Genomic DNA, 17,998 nt, shown 5'->3' with positions numbered 1-17,998 from the left:
TAACAACTAAGAGAAGGAAGAGATGAAAGGAACTGAACAATAGCGTAATGGAAAGAAAATATAAAATAGATATGAAGCTTAACTATATTCTAATGTCCAAAATAAACTAATCAACTAAGGACAAAAGAAGATTTAAAGCTTTAAAAGGAGTAGTAGCATTGTAGAGATTTGGAATTGAAGAGGAGAATTGAATTGTGAGAGGTGTGTGTTAGGATGAAAAGAAAATTTGAGTAGGATAAATTGATGAGGTAATGTTTTATGAAAAATAAGTCTCAAACCTAAGTTTTAAAATTTATGAGAGAAGGATATGAAAGTATTTGTAGGTAGTTGCTTCCGCATTAGGGAGTTAAAGCTTCCTTCAGGTTGGTACTTGTAATTTCAAAAAGTTGGAGCTTGCAAAAGAAAAATAAGGTTGGATCCTTCTGTAGGTTTTAGAAAATTGGTGTTCGAGCACTAGAATGGTAGTTAAAGCTTTGAATTTATACAAGCATGTCAAAGAAGGTATATTTATCCATTGGTAACAAAATAACATGCAAGTCATGTAAAACATGTTGTAAAACAAATGTGAAACTTGTTGTTAACTAATTTAACAACTAAGAGAAAGAAGAGATGAAAGGAACTGAACAATAGCGTAATGGAAAGAAAATATAAAATAGATATAAAGCTTAACTATAGTCTAATGTCCAAAATAAACTAATCAACTAAGGACAAAAGAAGATTTAAAGCTTTAAAAGGAGTAGTAGCATTGTAGAGATTTGGAATTGAAGAGGAGAGTTGAATTGTGAGAGGTGTGTGTTAGGATGAAAAGAAAATTTGAATAGGATAAATTGATGAGGTAATGTTTTATGAAAAATAAGTCTCAAACCTAAGTTTTAAAATTTATGAGAGAAGGATATGAAAGGATTTGTAGGTAGTTGCTTCCGCATTAGGGAGTTAAAGCTTCCTTCAGGTCGGTACTTGTAATTTCAAAAAGTTGGAGCTTTATTTTGCATCACAATAAAAAATAAATTGTGGTTTTTCCCAGTTGGGTTTCCACATTAATATTTTGTGTCCACAAATTATGAGATTAGTGTGTTGTAATTTATTACTGTGTTGTTGAGTATTTTTACTTTGAGAAAGTAATTTTTAAATTTTTAAAAATACTGATTCACCCCACCCCCACCTTCATATTTTCCTAGTTTTTAACAAACTACACTATTAATTTTCTCCTTTTAAAAGAAGATGGGATTATTGGGTTCTCATGCTATTATTTTTATTCAACCATGTTCATTTGGAATCATCATGCAACTTCAATTTATTATCAGATATCCCCTAACAGGGAAGCTCCATTACCTTCCTAGAACCAATCCATATGCGACTAGTACATCAACCACTACTATTGTCAAAATAATTGTGATATGAAAGGTTGATTGTATCATTGCACAAAAATCCTTTTTCTCTCCATAAATAGGGATCTTACTTGATTCTATTACACATATGCTTTCTATTGTTTCATAATTATTGGTGCAATCCAATCCTCTTTCATTCATAATATGAAGTGCATAATGTTATTAGTAGCACCACTATCAATCAAACAATTATTCATCATAGATTCCAGAGTCTCAAGTGATATATAAAAAGGAGGACTACTTCCACATGCCTTAGCTTGGATTGGAGGATTCTCTTGTGGTATATTAATAACAACAAATTCCATTATTGTATTGGAGGATTATTCATTTTTGAGAGCCTCGATGATAATTTCTCTTTGTTGAGGAATCTTGACAACTTCTAGAAAGGGAAAAGTAATATGAATTTTATGCAAGTTTTCCATTACACTGTAAGTCATTCTTATAACACCCTAAGTTTTGTCTTGAGATTGTTGGCTCTCATCTTAAGGCATGTTCCTTTAAACTATTGTTTCCCTTTGATATTTATTAGGGTTTCCCACTGAATCTTTACCTTTTGCTTTATTTAATTGTGCTCTAGCTTGAACTATGTTCTCTTGTTTCACAAACTCTTCATATTCTTGTGGTGATTCTTCTTCTTTAAAAGAGAATATAGCATTATATTCCATTTCCATTTATTCGAGAATAGTGGCAGTTTCTTGAGAAATATCTTCAAGTTACTGAGGAGGATCTACCCCCTGAAATTCTTGATCATCTATTGTTAAGCCACTTGGATTTTGATATATTGGGGGTCTAGGTCCCCTTGGTGGCATATGGTCAACATTTTGATTCCTAAGACCATAACTAGATGACCTAACATTTTTCTATTGTTGAGGCTTTTTCTCATTATCTTGTCTTAGTCTAAGTATCTCATTCTACATATGCTTCATCATTCTATTCAATGGGGCAATTGTAGAACTGACCTTTGAAGTAGATATTTCTTCAAGAGTTGGAACATTTCTTGCATTTGGAGGAATTCGATCAAAAATACCCCATCCAACCATGGTTTCTTGGGGGTTTCAATGGGGAATTTTCCTCTTTTCTTCTGAAATATTGGGGAAGTACATTTCCATCTTAGCCTTTACCAAAATAATTTCAGGGTCTGCATTTCTCTACAACATATCTTCTTCCATTTCTTGGGATTTTATCATATTTCCTTCCAAATTTTTAACATGGGAATATTTTACATCATATTTGACACTTGAAGGCATAATATTAACTTACAAAGATCACAAGCTCATTTGGATGACATTGTTTGGGCATTAGCAATAGGGTTTTGAAAAAATTTAGGTTAAATCCCTAATATTCTCATCCCTTTGGAGTTGGATTTGTGTGAATTGAGTGTGCAATGTATGATATCATATAAGTCAACCATATCATCCTATGAAGACATATTTTGTACCATTAAATGAGGTAATAAAACTAGTAGGTAATAAATACCAATCATAAGTGGGGGCAATCAAGATCTGAAGAAATACTTTTACCATCACATCTTCATGTATAATCCCATGGATATCATAAATTGCCAAAAATTATTCCATATTTTTATCCGGATCCATGACACCATCTCCATTAAAAAAAGGTAAAACACTAGCCAACAATGTGGGAAGATGGTGTTGTTCCCCTTGCAAGGAAAGTGGACTTACTCTAAGTCTTGTCCTATGATTTCTTGCTTTTGCTTGATTCTTCTCTTCTCTTCTTTCTTCTCTCCTTTTTTCTCTTACTTCTCTTCTTTCTTCCATTTCACTATCACTAGGGAGAGAAAAAATAAAGATTCCCTTACCTGAGGAAGTATGGGTCTCTTCTATAACCTTCTTACTTTGGCTTCTAGATATTGGGCCTTAAGAGGTCTCGAATTACTCTAATTTAACTTTTATTTATTCGAGTAAACTATCTAGATTTTGTGGTGCATGTTCTTCTTGGTGAGCTAGAACATTCAAGATATTTTCAGCTATTCTCATGTTAAGGAAAAACTCTTCTACGTAAATCACATCAAGTTTTAAGATTAACGCATTCCGAACCCTTACTGAGGTTCGTCACTAGGAAAAAGATGGACCATGAGATCAACAGATCACATAATTATAGCAGGGATGCAAACATAAACTCCAAATTGTTATGAAATTAAATAATATTTTAATAAATTGGAATGTTAATTTATACTATTTTTTATTATTAAACGATATAAATATAAATAATATAAAATGAAGAAACATCTAGAAAGAATTTCTAATATTATTAATGTTTTTAGTTAAATAATGAATAAACAAATAAATTGGAGCGCCTCAAGAAATGGTCAAATTAACATAGAAGAATATAAAACAACCTAAACAAGTTTATAAATATTATTTTAATATAATAAGAATTTGTAATTTTATTATTTATATTAATAGATACAAATAAGAAGTTACAAATAAAGAGGAAATTTAATAAAAATCATAAAAAGAATAAATAGAAAATTAAAAGTTAAAAAATTAATTAACAAAATAAATAAAAGTAAAATAAATAAATACATAAAATAAAATAAAATAAATAAACAAACAAGAGTAATGATACTGAATGAAAGAAGAAATGAATAAATACTATGCAAAATATAAAATACCACATGAGTATAGATTAAATTGATATAACACAAAAAAATGAGTAAAATCAATGACTTAATATAAGACATTAAAAGAATCTAAAGAAAGGAAAAAAACAAAAGAAGGTGAGAAAAACAAAAGGGAAGAGGCCTAGGAGTACAGGGATGGGATCCACGAACTGTTGGGCTTCCATCCATCATCCCTATTTAGCGTAATGGACATTTTCTTGAATTCGATGGATTCCCTCAATTCATGGTGTTGGCACCATTCCATTACCATCTTTTTCTTCTAGAAACACCATCATTTGTCTACCTTTTTCCTCCATAGACCCCTTATATTCCTTGAAATTGATTAATTAATAGTATTATAATTGTTAGTTTTCATTAAAGTTAATTTATGAATTTTTATGTTACAAAATTAGGAATTTTCAATAAAAAGACTATAGGAAGTCATAACATCCTGTAAATGGTTTATCATCTGACACGTGGCATGACAGGCAAGCCAAAGCAACGGATAGGAACGAAACCTGGAATGTACAAGCATGGTGAAAAATCGATTCTACAACAAATCAAAAGCTCCTGGTTATGTGGTCCACGCTGGTCAAACCCCAGCATTTTGGTTACAAAGGCAGTAAAAGCCATGGTTTCCCAAACCGGTTTCGTTTTGTTTTTTTAGAAATCGGTTTAGATTAGAAATGACCAAAAATCTTTCCTTTGTAAAAGTGGAAACAACTTCTTAATGAATGTACATTCGATTCAGATAGGGACATGCAGATAAAGACTGCGTATTATTTTGTTAATAGTTACAGTTACAATTATTATCTCTATACATCGTTTGAGAACAAAACTTTTGTATGTGATTGCAATCTACAGCACTTGAATATAGTCACAGTTTTACTCTAGCAGTGTTTATGCGTTAATACTCTCGTTGCTTGAGTTTACTTCAGTGTACCATTGAAACGTGGACGGGCCCTACGTGGATTGGTATACTGTTAATTTCATTTCCTTAGCAGTTTTTGAATTTGAATAGAACGCATAGTGTTTAATGTTATTTCCATGCTTATGATTTTGTCGATTTGATTAGAAATTCTCACAAATGGTATTTATGGTGATAGCTTGAAGATTTCATCGTTAAGATCATTGAACCATATCTTGTAAGAGATTTGATCCATCGTTATATTTTGAAGCATCTCCATAGACTCTGTTTTTCATGCATTTAAATTTTAGTGTGCTTTTGATTTTTCCTGAATGATCAAGTGTTAACTAGACAGAGCTTTTGTGCATAGCATCCTTGTAAGGGGATTAAAATCTCAGTCTAGTAATACGCTGTATCTTTAGGACCGTCAGATAAGTTAGGTGATCTGAGTGTTAAGGTGAGAGGAAACATATCTTAACCTTCTGTAAAGAAGTACTGCAACCTGTCACAATAAACACTTAGTTAGGAATCCTTTATTTCTATAGACTGTAGACACATGCCTCAAAGTTTACTGACCCTGGTTGATAATAAATCTAGTCTAATCTAGTACCCTAGATTGGCCACTACATTTTGGCACCGTTGCCAGGGAGGTGTAGTTAGAGGGTTTCGGAAAAAATCAAAATATAAAAAAATTTAAATAAACAAAAACAAGCAAAAACATAGATTTAATTTTCATTTTGGAAGTCATGTTTACTTATGCCTAGATCTAGAGATAATAAAGGTAGATTCATAAAAACCCCCCATCCAAAAACTAACCTACCATCAAGAGCAGACCCTTTAAGAAAAGTTGAACACAAAACATCAGCTGAGGAAGTCACCATACAAACATTAGAGGATAAACAGAAATCAGGGCAAAGACTCACACTCATCGAGAGGAAAATTCTATTAGCACACAAATCACAGAAGAAACATTTCCCTGAACCCTCTATAAAAGGAGAAAGTAGCACAGTAACTCAACAATCTTTCCTTGAACTTCTCTTTGAAACAAGTGACACTGAACAAGAAATTAAATCAACAGAGGAACCTATCAAAATGGCTGAAGAAGGACATGGCTTAGAGAGAGGACCACCAAATCAAGGTCAAGAGGAAGAATCAACCTTTAAATTTCCTATCCAAGAACCAGAAGAGGATGACAAAATAAAAATGAAAAACATACCCCCATCTGTGCTACCAAACTTTTATGGCATGGCTTTAGAGGACCCAGATTCATTCTTGTTTGAGTTTGACATTGTATGTCGAACATATGGTTACACAGATGATGCCCATAGCCTTAGACTCTTCCCAGCAACATTAAAAGCATCAGCATTAAGATGGTTCATGGGGCTTGGTGAACATGCGATAACTGATTGGGATGGCATGAGAAGAATATTCCTAAAGAAATACCAACCTTATTGTAGATCGAAAGATTCCAAAGATGATATACTTAGGATGAACCAACAAGAGGATAAAAATTTAGAGGAGTACTTAGAGCAGTTTGTTTACAATTTACAAAAATCAAAACACCGAACCATGCCTCTTAATCTGATTCGAACAATATTTTTGAAAGGAATTCGAGAGGAATACTTAGATGATATTAATTTGATGGGAAAAGGTGATATTTCCACTTTACCTTTTGAAGAAATTGCTAAGTTATGTGAAAAGTATTCTAGGAGCAAAGCCAAAATTGGAAAAAGAACTATATCATCCAAAGCCACAAAATCTGCTTCATCAAGTGTCACAAGGGCTGAAATAGGAAACCTGTTAGAGGAATTCAAAACAGATCTATTAAGTACCTTAGGAAGTCAAATTGACACTCTAAAAGCTAAGAAGAGACAATAAGAGGAAGATCAAATGATGGCTATCTTTTGTCCAAAATGCCGGAAGAAACATGCCTTAAAATACTGCCCATTAGAAAACATTCAAGTTTGTGCCTTTTGTACTGAAAATCATGATATATTTCATTTCTCTAAAGTCAAGGTTTTGCAGAATTGTAATGTGGCAGCTAACACAGATATGGAAAATGTGTATTACATGGGCGCAAAGATACCATGGCAGCCAAAACCAGCACCTCAAGGTATGTTACCAAACCAGAATTTGCAATTTCCTATACATGATCAGATGTATGCTCAGAATTCGTGGAATGTACCCATGCCATGGCAGCACCAAAATTACCCACAACAACAATGGAGACCATCTTAGCAATACTCTCAACAATATCACTCATATCCTCAACCATACCAACCATATTCAAAGCCATATCAACAATATCATCAGCCATATTCGCCATATCCTCAACCATATCAACAATATCCTCAACAGCAAGTTGTTTACCCACATCAACCTCAACCCACTCAACAAGCATTGCCTGCTCCTCCACCAATAAATCCACCACAATTACAACTTCCATCTAACTCACAACCTCCTAGACCTACTCAAACTGTACCAAATCCAAATAACAGAGTAGAGAGACCAGCCTACAATGTAGATGAGGGAACCTCATATCCCACCTTACCCTTGCAAAATATCAATTTGAGGTCTGGTAAGGTACTTCACAAAGAATCTCCAACAGCTGATAAACAAGAAGAAAATGAAAATGAAACTTCAATTCAAAGGAAACAAGATGATGACATCAAAAATAAACAAATGCAACCGTTGCATCCACCACCTTTTCTAGACCGATTGGTCCAAACAAAACTTCCCATGTCTATACCACAGTTTGATGTTTTAGATGAGCTAAAGAATGTCTATATAAAAATTCCACTACTACAAGCCATAAAAGACATTCCCATATATACTAAAGCCATCAAAGAACTGTGCCTTAAAAAGCCAACTAGGAAGAGAGTTGATCCACAAACCATTCATGTTATTGGACATTTAGCTGGCCTTACGACAAACACTATCTCAATGGAAAAGTATGTTGATCCTCGTATTCCCAGAGTCACTACAATTATTAACAACATACATATTCCAAACACCTTAATTGATCTTGGGGCCACAATAAATGTGATGACTTTTGAAACCATGAAAACACTCCAGCTCACAAATTTGCAGAACACAACAATTGTTCTAGAACTCGCTGATAGGTCTAAAGTGATTCCTGAAGGGATTTTGGAGGACATAATTGTTTCATTGGACTCTTGGGAGTATCCAGTGGACTTTTTAGTTGTTCAGCCAAAATCCAATTTAGGAGGACACCCTATCATCCTTGGTAGACCATGGTTAGCAACTATTGATGCATTCATAGGATGTCGATCGGGTAATATGATTATTTCACGAGGAACTGAAAGAAAACAACTCACTCTTTACCCATCAGCACAATCACCAGCAGTAGCACACAATTTATGGCTTGACGATAAATACAATGACAAAGAAGAAGTTCAATATGTTTTTAGCATCAACCAAATCTATGATTTTCAAGAACATAATAATGATGATTTGGTAGAGTTGTTCCTTTCTCAACCTGATGTTTCCGAAGATTTGAGAAATGACCAATATCATGCTCCAAATGAAATTTTGGCACAAAATTTTTAGGAAACATGTACCATTCAATCTTTGCAAACAACATTTCAGAACATTTTTCCTATCCAATCTATCACAAACACACAGAGCAAGACCATAGACATTAGTCCAGGAAAAACCTTGAATATTGGCACTCACTTAGACTCATCTCAGGAGGAAAAATTGATTCAATTATTGAGAAAATACCAAAAATCATTTGCTTGGGACTACACTGATATGCACAGGATTCAACCTGAAACATGCGTTCACCATATTTATACCGATAGTAACATCAAACCAGTGAGGCAACCACAGAGGCGAATGAACCCCATGCTTCAGGATATTGTTAGAGAAGAATTACAAAAACTGTTGAAAGTCAATTTTATCTATCCTATCTCTGACAGTCAGTGGGTATCCCCATTGGTAGTAATGCCCAAGAAAAATGGTAAGTGGCGGATTTGTGTTGATTACCGACAATTGAACAAAGCAACGCTCAAAGATTATTTCCCACTACCATTTATTGACCAAGTGCTAGACACATTAGCTGGGAAATCATCATTCTCTTTTCTTGATGGTTTCAATGGCTACAACCAGATTAGGATAACCTTAGAGGACCAGGACAAAACCACTTTTACTTGTCCCTGGGGCACTTATGCTTATAATGTTTTGCCATTTGGACTTTGTAATGCACCAGCTACATTTCAGTGAGCTGTATTAGCTATTTTTGCTGATTTAGTTCATGATTGTGTTGAAGTTTACATGGATGATTTTTCAGTGTATGGTGATTCATTTGAGCATGCATTAACGGATCTTGAAATTTTTTTGAAGAGATGTATTGAAGCTAATCTGTCCCTGAGCAATGAAAAGTGTTTTATGATGTTAAATGAGGGGATAGTATTAGGCCACTATATTTCTTTTCAAGGCATTAAAGTTGATCCATCAAAAATACAGATCATTGTCAATTTGCCAATTCTGAAGACTCAAAAAGAGGTAATAAGTTTCCTTGGGTATGCAAGCTATTACAGAAGGTTTATTGAACATTTTAGTAAAATAGCTTCACCTCTGTTTAAACTTCTAGCAAAGGATACACCTTTCAACTGGAATGAGAATTGTCACCAAGCATTTGAAACACTCAAAGGAAAGTTATCAACCACACCAGTCTTAAAAGGACCTAACTGGAACCTACCATTTCACATCTTTACAGATGCATCTGATACTGCAGTAGGTGTCTCATTAGGCCAAAAAGAGGAGTCTTGTCATTATGCCATCTATTTAATTAGAAAAAATCTAACACCTGCAGAATTAAACTACACAGTCACAGAAAAAGAAATTCTTGCCATCATACATGCTGTGAATAAATTCCGACATTATATAACTAGTTATGAGGTTTTTGTACATACTGACCATTCTGCCATTAAGCATTTAATGAATAAACCAGTAACTAGTGGTAGAGTTACCAGATGGTTGTTATTGTTACAAGAATTGAACATCACAGTGTTAGATAGACCAGGTAAGGAGAATCAAGTGGCAGATTTTCTTTCTAGACTGCAAAATCAAGGTGAGGTTGTTCCGGTTGAAGATTCTTTTCCAGATGAAAATGTATTTGCAATTTCAATAGTGAATCCTTGGTATGCTGACTTGGCCAATTATTTTTCCACAGGAAGAACACCTCCATACTTTACTCCAAAGGAAAAGAAGAGGTTAGTCAAACAAAGTGCTCGATACTCATGGATTAATGGCGATTTATTTTACACTGGTTATGATATGATTATTAGATGATGTGTAAGAAATGATGAGATAATTGATATTTTAAAATCTTGCCATGATGAACCTTGTGGTGGGCAATTTGCAACTAAACGAACAGCATTCAAGATTCTTAGTCTTGGATACTACTGGCCATCTATTTTTAAGGATTCCAAGAAGTACGTGAAGAGTTGTGATAGTTGTCAAAGAATGGGTAGGCCAACAGCTACAGATGAGATGCCACTTCAGCCTCAAGTACACCTAGAGCCATTTGAAAAATGGGCTCTAGATTTCATAGGACCCATTAATCCAACTTCCAATGGTAAGAAGTACATCTTAGTATGTACTGATTACGTAACAAAATGGGCTGAAGCTAAAGCACTAGTCCGAGCAACTGAACAAACAGTGGTAAACTTCCTTTTTGAAGAGATTTTTGTAAGGTATGGAGTACCAAGGGAGATAGTAACTGATCAAGGTACTCAATTTACTTCAAAGCTAGTTAAAGACATCACAGAAAAATATCAAATCAAGCACAGAAGAAGTACACCTTACCATCCACAGGCCAATGGCCAGGTGGAATCCACAAATAAAACTTTGGAAGGAATTATCACTAAGACTGTGGCAATGAACAGAAAGAATTGGGAAGAGAAGCTCAAAGATGCACTCTGGGCTTATAGAATCACATGGAAGAATACTACAGGATTTACACCATATCAGTTGGTGTATGGCAAAGAGGTAATGCTTCCTATTGAGTTTCAAATACATACTTTTAAGATGGCTGCAGATTTGGGAATTGATCTTAATGAAGCACAACAAGAAAGAATTCAGCAGTTGAACCAGCTGGATGAAATGAGGGAGCAAGCAGAGGAGACAACACTCCTCATGCAAAAACAAAGGAAGCAGTGGCATGATGCACATATCAAGAAGAAGCAGTTCAAAGAAGGAGACTGGGCTTTACTCTTTGATTCTAAATTCAGAGATCATAAAGCCAAATTTACCACACATTGGATGGGCCCATACGAAATCGTTCAAGTTTATGACAATGGATCAATCAAGCTCATTACCATTGATGGAGAAGGCCACCCCTTTATTGTCAATGGCCATCGCTTGAAACTTTATAATATGCCCATCAGCAAGCAAAAGTTTCTTCAAACTGTATCTCAGCAAAGGGAGGTTGAGATATTGCAGCCTTCAGCTACAGTATCTCTGCCTTAGTTCATTTCATTTCAATTTAGAAATTTAAAAGAAATTAAAAAAAAAAGGTTAAAAAAAAATTAAAATTAAAAATTAAAATTAAAAATTAAAAAAAAAAATACAATGGTTTAGATGTGAAAACCAGACTCTGGCACACTCTAACCCAGAATTCTTACTTGAAAACCAATTCTTTGGCTGGTAAGAATTCCTTTTCCTTTTGTTCCCTGTTTGATTCATCGATTGAATAATGACTTGAGGACAAGTCAAAGCTTTAGTGGGGGAGAAGCATCAGCATTTTTATTCTTATCTCATCTCCTCATTGTAAATTCTTAAAGAGTTTGTTTCAACACTTCAGATTTCAATAAAGAAGTTGTTCTTATCTTTGTTCTAATCAAAGGGACCTGTTTAAAAGCACTATGCAATGGGACCTGTTCTGTTCGGAAGACCATGTTACCAACACCAACATTAGAGGGACCTGTTCAACAAACATAAAAGGGACCTGTTAGAGACTCCTATCTCAAGTTACTTCAACAAATCTTCAACAAAGTTTCAACAAAGATTCAAAGGTTGTTTGTCACCGAGGCTCCATCAAACACCAAAGATCAAGGAACCTGCACACATATAGTTATTTTCCAGATTTCAAAGAAGCTACACAAACATTCTCCAGATCTCAGAGGGACCTGTTGCATCCAAATTCATCTCAGAGGGACCTGCTATGGACAACAAAGATTAGTCATACCTGAACAAGAAAGACCAGTCCTATCTATGCATGCCAGCTCAACTCTTGATCAACCAATCAAAGTGTAATGTATTATTGTAATTTTTATTTTTAATATTTAAATTCTTAGATTACTTTAGTGTTAAATGTGATGACTATGACTGCTTATGATCAATTTCAAAAACACCCACATATCCATCACCCTTGTCATATTCCTAATTCCTATCATTTCCCAATACTGTAGCCTATCCCCATACTCCTCCTCCTATGATTTTTAAATCCTCTATCATACCACCCTCCTAGCCTTGTTATTAACCCCTTATCGGCCATCAGACTTTACTATCGGTTCAACATCTCCTTATCCGTCCAAGTACTAATGAGCAAGGGACAGGTGGTGAACTATTGGAAAGCCAAATGTTATACGGTTTCATTCATTGTTTTTAAATCGGCTGAGCTATAACATGATTGTTTGACCAAGTCGACTCATGCAAACAACTATCCATTACTATACTCCAATACTCCATACATGCTTACGGTGTTCTCATGATGATATTCATACAACCCAGTACAGTTACTCCTCTGTCATAGAAATATGAATACGCTCTGTTATTGTTATAGTAAATTGGGTCAAGTCGGTTGTTAAAATTCCATTTCATTCTCAGTTGTAAAAGGGCGTTCCATACTAAGCAATTCAAGTGCCGTGATTTCAAAAACAAAGGTTGAGAACAGCAAGTGCTACGAAAGGAAAGCACCGTAATTGGGCTTACAAGTTTCCACCTCTGCCATAATTCAATGACAGTCACCCAGTCATTGCTTAAGCCATTGAAGGAGCTGATCTCGAAGAACAGAGGGCGCCACCAGGTCAGTTGTGTGGAGAGAAAAGTAGGGGTAACAAACCAAAATACTTTTGGTAAATTAGTAAGCATAAACGAAGAGGGTTAGAGCAAGAGTTTCTCTGTCAAAATGACTAATAGAGTAGAGCCAAACACATTCGATAGTTCTCAGTACCACGATGACTGCATTGCAATTTTAAGAGAAAAACAATGGCTACCCTTCTTGGAGAAATTTAATGGGAGAAATGAGGAAGTAACTAAACAATTTTCCTTTACATTTAATGGGGAGAAAGCATTAATAGGCAATTTCTCATTAGGGTCTCAGAAGACACCATAGAAAAATCCTTGGGGATCAGCCGGGAAGGAGAAAAATACTTCAAAACAAAACAATTCAAAGAAAAATCATGGACCCAATTCATATCCAGGTCTAGGGTTTCATCTATTAACTGGAAGAAGGGTATCCCTAGGAGCTGGTTGATGCATCCATGGGACAAAATTGTGTATATCATCCAAAAATTTGTTACATGTGAGGGTCGTTACAACATAGTCTTTTTATACCACATCAAACTCCTATTACATTTAAAAGGGCAGTGCACCATTAGTTTACCATATTTCCTCTTGCAGAGCTTGACCAAGATGTCAAAAACTATCCAAAAGAAAAAAGGTAATGAAGATAAAAGCTTATGTCATTTTGGGTTAATTAAAATTCTCATTGAATTTGAATTACAGAGAAGGGGAAAAACGTGGAAGGAATTTCTGGCTACCAATCAAATCAAAGATGAAGAGGATGAGCAATAACAACAAGAGCACTCAGGATGTATGCTTGACATTGATGAAGAGATCCCTGTGTGCAAATCAAGCAATGTCCCTCCACCCATTAGTAGTGTGAGGACGAGAAATATGAGACAAGAGGATGCCCAGAAAATGGAGCAAGATAAAATTTTCACTACATATACAAGATGATCCAGGAGAGAACAAAAGAACCAGCCACAAGAAGACCAACCAGAATCAAATGCACATGCACTGATGGACATCGAGAGAAGTGCTCACTCACAGCCTGTACCAGAAGCCGAAATGGAGGTTGAGAGCAACAATAGGCAAGGAAAAGAGTCACCAGCTGCAATTAAGAAACAAAGGAGGCTGGAAAAGCAAATTGAAAAGTTAAAAGAAGAATTGATGGAGGCCAACATGCTGGAGAAAGTCATCAAGAAAGAGAATGAAATGCTGAGAGCACAGAGTAAGGAGACTCAACAGAAAAATGAGAAGTTGAAGGAGCAAATCAAATAACTCGAGGCTGAACAAACTGACATTTTCAAGTGGGAAACCAAATGGTATACCCAAAAGAAAGCCCTCAAGGAGAAATACAAGAGTTTGAAACATGAGCTCCACATTCAGAAAGATGCCCAAGCTAAGAAGAACATAGATGCATTTTTAAAAGCAGTAGAGGTACAGGCAGGAACAGAGTTTAGAGGCAGCACATCAGGATTAGCATGAGGACATGCTAATTCATTAAGCTTGGGGGAGATGTTGGTACCATTCCATTACCATCTTTTTCTTCTAGAAACACCATCATTTGTCTACCTTTTTCCTCCATAGACCCCTTATATTCCTTGAAATTGATTAATTAATAGCATTATAGTTGTTAGTTTGCATTAAAGTTAATTTATGAATTTTTATGTTAGAAATTAGGAATTTTCAATAAAAAGACTACAGGAAGTCATAACATCCTGTAAATGGTTTATCATCTGACACGTGGCATGATAGGCAAGCCAAAGCAATGGATAGGAACGAAACCTGGAATGTACAAGAATGGTGAAAAATTGATTCTACAGCAAATCAAAAGCTCCTGGTTATGCAGTCCACGTTGGTCAAACCCCAACGTTTTGGTTACAAAGGCAGTAAAAGCCATGGTTTCCCAAACCGGTTTCGTTTTGTTTTTTTGGAAATCGGTTTAGATTAGAAATGACCAAAAATCATTCCTTTGTAAAAGCGGAAACAACTGCTTAATGAATGTACATTTGATTCAGATAGGGACAGGCAGATAAAGACTGCGTATTATTTTGTTAACAGTTACAGTTACGATTATTATCTCTGTACATCGTTTGATAACAGAACTTTTGTATGTGATTTCAATCTACAACACTTGAATATAGTCACGGTTTTACTCCAACAATGTTTATGCGTTAATACTCTCGTTGCTTGAGTTTACTTCAGTGTACCATTGAAATGTGGACGGGCCCTGCGTGGATTGGTATACTGTTAATTTCATTTCCTTAGCAGTTTTTGAATTTGAATAGAATGCATAGTGTTTAATGTTATTTCCATGCTTATGATTTTGTCGATTTGATTAGAAATTCTCACAAATGGTATTTATGGTGATAGCTTGAAGATTTCATTGTTAAGATCATTGAATCATATCTTGTAAGAGATTTGATCCATCGTTATATTTTGAAGCATCTCCATAGACTCTGTTTTTCATGCATTTAAATTTTAGTGTGCTTTTGATTTTTCATGAATGCTCAAGTGTTAACTAGACAGAGCTTTTGTGCATAGCATCCTTGTAAGGGGATTAAAATCTCAGTCTAGTAATATGTTGTATCTTTAGGACAATTAGATAAGTTAGGTGATCTGAGTGTTAAGGTGAGAGGAAACATATCTTAACCTTCTGTAAAGAAGTACTGCAAACTATCACAATAAACACTTAGTTAGGAATCTTTTATGTCTATAGACTATAGACACATGCCTCGAAGTTTACTGTCCCTGGCTGATAATAAATCTAGTCTAATCTAGTACCCTAGATTGGCCACTACACATGGTGATGGAAATGATCAATCCTAGCAAGGACCTGGGAACCCTCTAAACATAGGTCGTGTTTTTCTTATCAACATGTTCAGCTAAAGCAGAGGAGCGAGTCCTACAATGTCTTAGGTCAGCCACATACTCTTGAATCATCTAATTTGTGGAACAACTAGTTTCTCCAATGTAGGGGGCCCCACAATAATATGGAATCAAATAAACACCCTTCATGTTTTTAGGTTCCACAGGGTCTTTGACAGATATTAGGGATCCAGAAATGGTTTTTAGGGATCTAAAGGTGGAAGAAACTTTATGCCTCCCAATAATCTGAAAATGTTGTCAGAAGCCCCTTAGATAAAGGGAAGTTGGACACTAGAGGCCACTTCAGTAGGCTCTTTTTTAGTCCTAGGATCTTTGCTCACTTTTAAAAAGGCTCTTATAGCTTGGTATCTTTTATAACCATTCAATTCAAAAACATTAATGAGATGGGCTTTATCCTTCACCAAATGGCTTTCATACAAAACCCTTAGAGCCCAAGTTGCCAATGTGTTGAGAACACCTAGCTTCTAAGCTAGATAATGATGGGAATTTGCATGTAAATATTGTTAAGTGTGAGCTTTTTTATGAAAGAGACAGCGAGAGAAAGGACCATCATATTTTTTAGAGGCCAACACATCAAGGAAGGGTAAGCTACCATCAACTTTAGTTTCCATGGTAAATTTGATGGATCTGGATTGATTATTGAGATGTTGAAAAAAAAATCTAATTTATCACGACCATGGGGCCATAAGATGAAGGTGTCATCAAAAAACATTTTCCATCTCTTTGGTTGAAATTGTGCAAAAGCTAAAGAAAGACAAGATCATATAATTGATGCAAAATCCTTATTTTTTCATTCAATCCAATGAATTTTTTGGCAAAATGGGTTTAGACGAGTCACATACTGAGAAACAAATATTGAATTATTCAAATCCCTAATGAAATTGCCAAAATTATTGATATTTTCTTGTCAATAAAAAACTCAACCTCCTCCTCATTTCTAGAGAGGTGGTACTCCTTTTGCAACACATTCAGATTTTCAAGATATATATATATATATATATATAGAGAGAGAGAGAGAGAGAGATTAAAATATGCACGTGCGAGTGGACCATATGTGGTAACAAGAATAGATACAAAAATATAAATACAAAAAAATAATTAATGACGTCCATTCCATTCATCATTTCTGATATATGAATCAATGAAGAAAGACAATAGATTAAGGCAAAAGAATAATGATCTAGATATTCAGAGAGCTATATATTTATTTCATTTATGGAAATCATAAAGGTCATAGGAAAATATTCATGAGATTCATACTACCTTCAAATAAGTGTTGGAATTATGATACAGGTGTTGTCCTTGATGGCAACTCACATAGAGGACAGTTCACAATGCAACAGGTTAATAGCAAAGGATTACAGATCAGACTCCAGAGATTGAAGAAAGAGAAGTATACACTGGTTCATTTTGTCTAAGTAGCGTGTACACGTAGGTCCACAAAAAAAAAAACATATACGAATACACGTACTCTCACAAGAGGAAAAGTGCGTACATGTTGGGAAAACAAAGAAATTCAAGAGCAAAGAATACCAGGGGTCAATACCATGGTATTAACCCACAATATTGAGTGGAGTAGCAACTATTTGATCTCACCCAATAATACCATGGGTCCTAAGTGGTTTTGGTCTGAGGTATTGAGAAAGGCCTAAATCTATATAAGGAGGAGAAGATCATTAGGCCAGGGTGTGCAAGTGACTTGGTTGCTAATGAATACTTCTATCTAAAGTATATATTATGTTGCAGGGGCTATGATTATGAGATGATCTGAAATATTTTGTGCATCTTGGAAACAATGTTAGGTCAGGATCATAAGGACTGAAACGACTTATCCTTGCATGATCTGATATTGATTGCGCTAGATCTGAATATTAATGAATGTTTTATTCTGTAAATGTTATGATCTCAGTATGACTGAAGTCTGGAATAGCTGTGAAGTTTTAAGTTAGTATTTGTAGATCTATACGCTGGTTCGTTTTGGTAAAAGCACGTATACACACTGGTTCGACACATCGAAGTAGCGTATACATTATGAAATATGATGTTTGAAGTTGTAGTTGGTTCTTGTTGTTGATGCAAAGCTCTGAGTTCTACTCTATGTTCTAGTGACAATGTTTTGAATGTTCAGATTGATTGATTGTGATTTGCTTAAGTGAT

This window comes from Pinus tabuliformis, chromosome 4_1 (genome assembly GCF_031772625.1).
Source record: "Pinus tabuliformis cultivar Carrire ecotype Pingquan chromosome 4_1, CPIR1, whole genome shotgun sequence".
Lineage (NCBI taxonomy): Eukaryota > Viridiplantae > Streptophyta > Pinopsida > Pinales > Pinaceae > Pinus > Pinus tabuliformis.
The sequence above is the reverse complement of the archived record's forward strand: the minus strand, read 5'-3'. Positions refer to the sequence as shown.